This window comes from Oratosquilla oratoria, chromosome 4 (assembly GCF_046742065.1).
Source record: "Oratosquilla oratoria isolate Oo_2021 chromosome 4, ASM4674206v1, whole genome shotgun sequence".
Lineage (NCBI taxonomy): Eukaryota > Metazoa > Arthropoda > Malacostraca > Stomatopoda > Squillidae > Oratosquilla > Oratosquilla oratoria.
In genome coordinates this window covers 87,802,736-87,808,559 of record NC_134780.1, presented here as the reverse complement: position 1 = coordinate 87,808,559, position 5,824 = coordinate 87,802,736, and positions in this window count along the sequence as shown.

Genomic DNA, 5,824 nt, shown 5'->3' with positions numbered 1-5,824 from the left:
TTACATTGTGATAAGGATCTAGATGACAGCAGAGTGAAGTGAATGATTTAAATCAATGTAGACCTTTCGCAGGACTAATAGGCGAGCTTGCATACAAAATGTGGTGCACAAACGTGCCTGTGCAAGTGCTTACACAAGCGCACTGACACACGAACACACACACATACATACACACACACACACACACACACACACACACACACACACACACACACACACACACACACACACACACACACACACACACTACAAAAACAGTGCCATCCCATTCATTGTACGCACAATCAGCTCTATGTAAACTTGTACTGTGTATATATTCTAAGTTTTATATTTCTAATCAGCTTTTGCATCGTGTTATTGTCAGTGTACTACTGCTATTGAAATAAACCTTTTATTATTATCATTATTGTATTATTACACACACACATACACACACACACACACACACACACACACACACACACACACACACACACACACACACACACACACACACACACATACACACACGTTCTCATAATTACTACCAATTACTTGATAAGTTTGCAAGCATAGAAGGTACTTTGTGAGTTCAAGACCCCGGTGGTAGATAATCATTTATGTATAGAATACTTTCGCCTTGTCAGTTCTTTCAGCACGTGAGGACCCAAGGAAGAAGTGGCTCCTACAATTGTGGACGTTGTGGACGTGACATCAATTGCGTAATGCACTTTTGGCGATAAATTAGGATGATTGTATCGCAAGTTACGAAGATAAAATGATAAAACAAGCTGGCAAGAAACATTTCGGCTCACAGTGCGGTCAAATGGAAGAAATAATAGCTTCGGTGTTTATCCAACTTCGAACTATATTACCTTCAATCATCTATGCTTGAAGCTGTTTTTGTATGATTTATTTCTTATAACTAGTGTGAGTTTTGTGGTTCGCAGCAATGCATTTTCCAACATACCAATGGCTTTAATGAAAATTTGGGACCATACGAAAACAGCATATTTCAAATGTTGATGAACTAGTTATGTAAATTTCCTGAGTCAAAAAGTCACGCTACTAATGTTTGTGCCGTATTTGTTTTCTCTGATATGGGAATATAATGCTTGAATGTTTTAAACTCCTAAATTTCAGTTAAAATCTTCAACCAGTTTGTTGTTGTACTTAATATCATTTCTACTAATGTATGTTACTTACACTTACTTAATACATTAAAATGGGCTGAATTTCATTAACCATGTTTTAGGCCAATGCTCTAATTTGTCTAAATCTTCTTGAGTATATAGTTAATTCGGGAGATGATTTCCTATTCGGAAGAGCTTAGCATCATCAGTGAATTTGGAGACAATAGACATAAAATCACAATCAGTGTCACTGACCTATAATATGAACAGAAGAGGCCCTAAAACGGAACCCTGAGGAACTCCACACGTAACATTTTTCCAGTTAGATTTCTTACCATTCAAAACAACTCACTGTTTACAATGGTTTAACCATATTCTCATTTAGCTTAGTAAGTTATATCTTATTCCATACGAATAGAGTGTAATTTGTACTATCATGTATTGGATAATATCAAAAGCTTTTTATGGGTTACAATATGTTGAATCTACACTATTTCTTTTGTCCTAGTTTCTGATGACTCGTATGCGCAAGACCCTTTACGTTTGAGGCTTTGCCGGTTTTCATATAAAAAATACTTGCTTTCTAAGTGACGTTGTGTCATATATATCTGCTATCATCGTTTCCATAATTTTTCCTGTGTCTGAGGGTTCTGTAGTTCTGTGAATTCTGGTCATTTAACATTTCGTTATTAATAGATTGAAAGAAAAAAAAATACTGATTGATAGCATTGCCCTTACGTTACTGAGGAAGTTCCACGGGAATTGATAAGATCACTTGATGACAGTCAAAATAAAAATAAATAAAACCTGGCTCTAGAGTTGATTAAATCATTGGTTAAAGTTTATTCAAGAGGAACTGAGTATATCAGGACACTTTGTAAATTGTACTGAGAAGCATTTGATAACAATTTTTGTTATCATAAAAGGGAAAATAGGAAAACAAAACCTTTGTATGACTTTACATGATTTTGTAATCTAACTTGACCAAACGTAATCTACCCTAATCTCACCTAATCTATCACAACCTAGCCTAACCTAATATATCCTAACCTAACCGAACTTAACATAGCTTAAACTACTTAACCCAATCTAACCTAACCTAACACAACCTATCCTAATCTAACTTAACCTAAGCAAGTCTGACCTAATCTGACCTAACCTAACCTAACTTAACCTAACATGTCCTATAACTTAACCTAACCTAATCTAACCTAACCTAACCTAACCTAACCAAACCTAACCTAACCTAATTTAATTTAACCTACCCTAACCTAACCTAGCCTAGCCTAACCTAACCTAACCTAACCTAATTTAACCTAACCTAACCTAACCTAACCTAGCATAATCTAATCTGACCTAACCTAAGTCAACCTAACCTAACTTGGCCTATCTTATCCTATCCTATCCTAACCTAACCTAACCCAACTTAAACTAATATAACCTAAAGTAATTTAACTTAATCTAACCTAAACTAACCTATCCTAACCTAATTTAATCTAACTTAACAAAAGACATTAGAAAACTCGAAAGGTGAAGACGGAATTGACGCTATCGTCGTCTTAATTTAAAAATATTATTGACTTTATAAACTAAGTGGTCATATGATAATGACGTCTACATTAATTACTAATATACAAAAAATACATTCTACTGTATACTTAAGTACATAGTATATGGTATTCGTACTCGTAAAATTTCCAGTATTACTAGTATAATTCATTTTCTTTTTCCAGAAAAGTAGAGGGTAGACAAAAAGTGAATTCCAAACTATATTTGATAAAAGTCCAGCTTTGGTAGAACTAGTCCAAACCCTACTTTTGAGTCAGGTTCAAAATTATACATTTCAAGCATATTTTCATCATTACATATTACTTCCTTTTCAGGGGGTCTGAAGAAAATTGAGAGTTACTGACTCATGGTGTTATTTAAGACAATGTTTTGTGTAGGTTTTGTTTTGTTTTTTGTTTTTCTCCTTAGACTTTTGAAAGAGGTAGAAACAATGACCATTCTCGTTCGATAAAAAATTGCTGAGAAACATCAACAAGAATGTCATATAGAAAATTGCTTAAACAATAACTGAAAGCTGGAATGACTGTGGAGGGCATATATGTTATTGGTGTATATTGCCCAGTCAGAAAAATTACATGTCCTTAGCTTAGAAAAATGAGCAACTTTGTGATGGTATCGTACCATTATGTATAATATATTTACGTTCTGCGTTGTAGCGTCGTACAGCTATTATTGTGTATCATACTTGCGAATTATTCTGTTGTATTGCGTTTTTTCCATTGCATAAATGTTATAGATTTTGTATATCAATTTCATCATTATTAATGTATTATCTAATTACAATTATGTGTGCCTTTATAAGAAGAACCAAGAGAGTCGTGTATGATTCCCGCAAAGACTCAACGCTTGGCGTCCCAGTTGTTACTCCGCGTCCTTCCTGTACACACGCATTTGTCATTGTAGAGCTTTATCTCGCTGTGATTAACATAATTATTTAATAATTCCTATATTCTTAACTTGGCCACCCTACTACAACCTGTAACAATCTAAACGTAACCAAGATATTTAAACTTCAACTAAAATTTTTGTACTTATCATTTATTCTAAGTGTATAAAATTCTTTAACAAATAAATAAATAAATAAATAAATATATAAAATACTTTGACAAATAAGACAGTTCAGAATTTCTTTTTTGCTGAAGTTCATCTACAGTAAGTTATTTTTCTCTAATACCAAATTTTATTATAAAGAAGAGTCATTAATCATGATTTTTTTTATCACTTTATTAAAACATCACCGCTTCTACCTTTATGAATATGATCGCATAGAAGGGGTGGAGTCATAGAGTGTGTGGAGAAGAGATATAGGTGAATGAAAAAGAGATTTAGGAAATTTTAAGGAAAATGGAACATTTTAGGGACATTTTAGGTAGTCCTAGGGAACTGAAGAATAGTAAAAATAAAAGTGATTAGCTTTCTTTTTTGTGTGACGGTTAGTTTTTATCGATAGAAAATACTGCTTGACTCTGGTCCGTAGAGGTATTAATAAGGTTCCTAGAATACTGTCAATATAAAACCGACGCAGTTAATACCTCGTAAGGATCATAAAATTTTTATAAGACATTCGGGTCAAATGATAAGAAAAAACAACTTATCACAGTTGGGTCCCCCTAACTACTCGAGATGTATTTCACACTTTAATAATGCCACCCTCAGATTAAATAAACACCCTAACGTAAACCAGAATAAAATCTATAAAGAGTATCACTGAACTGAAGATATCTAGAGTCTAGTGATCTCTGACATAGAAAAGCATCTGTGAAGGAAAGACAATAGCGTCAAGAGACTCTAATACCCAACAATAACCCTATTCGCGTATGCACCGTCTATTTGTTTTTTGGTCTTTCTAATACAAAGTTATGCTAATAGTTACCAAAAGTATCTTTTTTATAAGAAGATTTATGTGCCAATTCATACACTCATAATAGTCTGTACGCTCTTCTTCCCAGCCATTTATCACGGATTAAGAAATGATGGGCTTGATGATAGATAGCTGCGTGTACGTAGTTACTTACACTCCCTTTTTTATGGAGCTGTTTTCGTTGCTGATAAAAGAATATTTTGTTCGTTTGGTTTTCCTATCACATTGCAATGAATTTTGTGGCATTTTCAATGACATCATTATTCTAAAAATTTGCGATTAGGTTACACACACACACGCGCGCACACACACACACACACATACACACACACACACACACACACACACACACACACACATATATATATATATATATATGTATATATATATATATATATATATTTTTTTTTCTTGTAAACATACGAGGTTGAAGGCTAAAGAGGATTCACTGTTGATTATTTTATTGCGTGTAGCTTCGATACAACGCACAATCTTTTTATCTTCAGATTTGACGTATCTTAGTAGTTGTCCTATTGTGGCCGACGTTTCGGAACTTCCTGGTTCCATCTTCTGGGCGATCTGATGTGCAGTGTCTGTGGATGTCGTATTTATACAATGGAGTTGGGATCATAAGGATTTCTGCAGGAAGGGGTCTCCTCTGATTGGTTGCCTAGGATCTCCAGTAACCCGGATCCCACCGAATAGTCCCGACCTGGCACCATCAGACTTCCACTTGTTCGGACCTCTGAAGAACGGATTACGTGGGCAGCGCTTCCCCGACAACAACGCCGTAATCGCAGCCGTGAAAAAATGGACCGCCTCGGCAGGCGCTGACTTTTACGACCGAGGAGTCAAGGCTCTCGTTCATCGCTGGCAAAAGTGCTTTGAGAATGATGGTGACTACGTAGAAAAATAAAATCTGGAGCACAAAAAGTCGCTTGTTTTAACGGTGCTACTCCCGTCTTCGCAGCTCTTCAACTTTTTTAGTTAAAAAATAGGAGGCATTACTTTTAGAACGTTCCTCGTATGTATGTACGTATGTATGTATGTATGTATGTATGTATGTATGTATGTATGTATGTATGTATGTATGTATATATATATATATATATATATATATATATATATATATTTCTAAATAGAAATGTAGTAGCACATTTGTAAATAACACACAGGAACCCACAGTCGGAGAAAGAATAAACTTCAAATAAAGAATAATCCTATATTTCGGCTATCAACTGTAGCCCTCTTCAGGAAAGTACATAAGATAGAGAACAGAGGG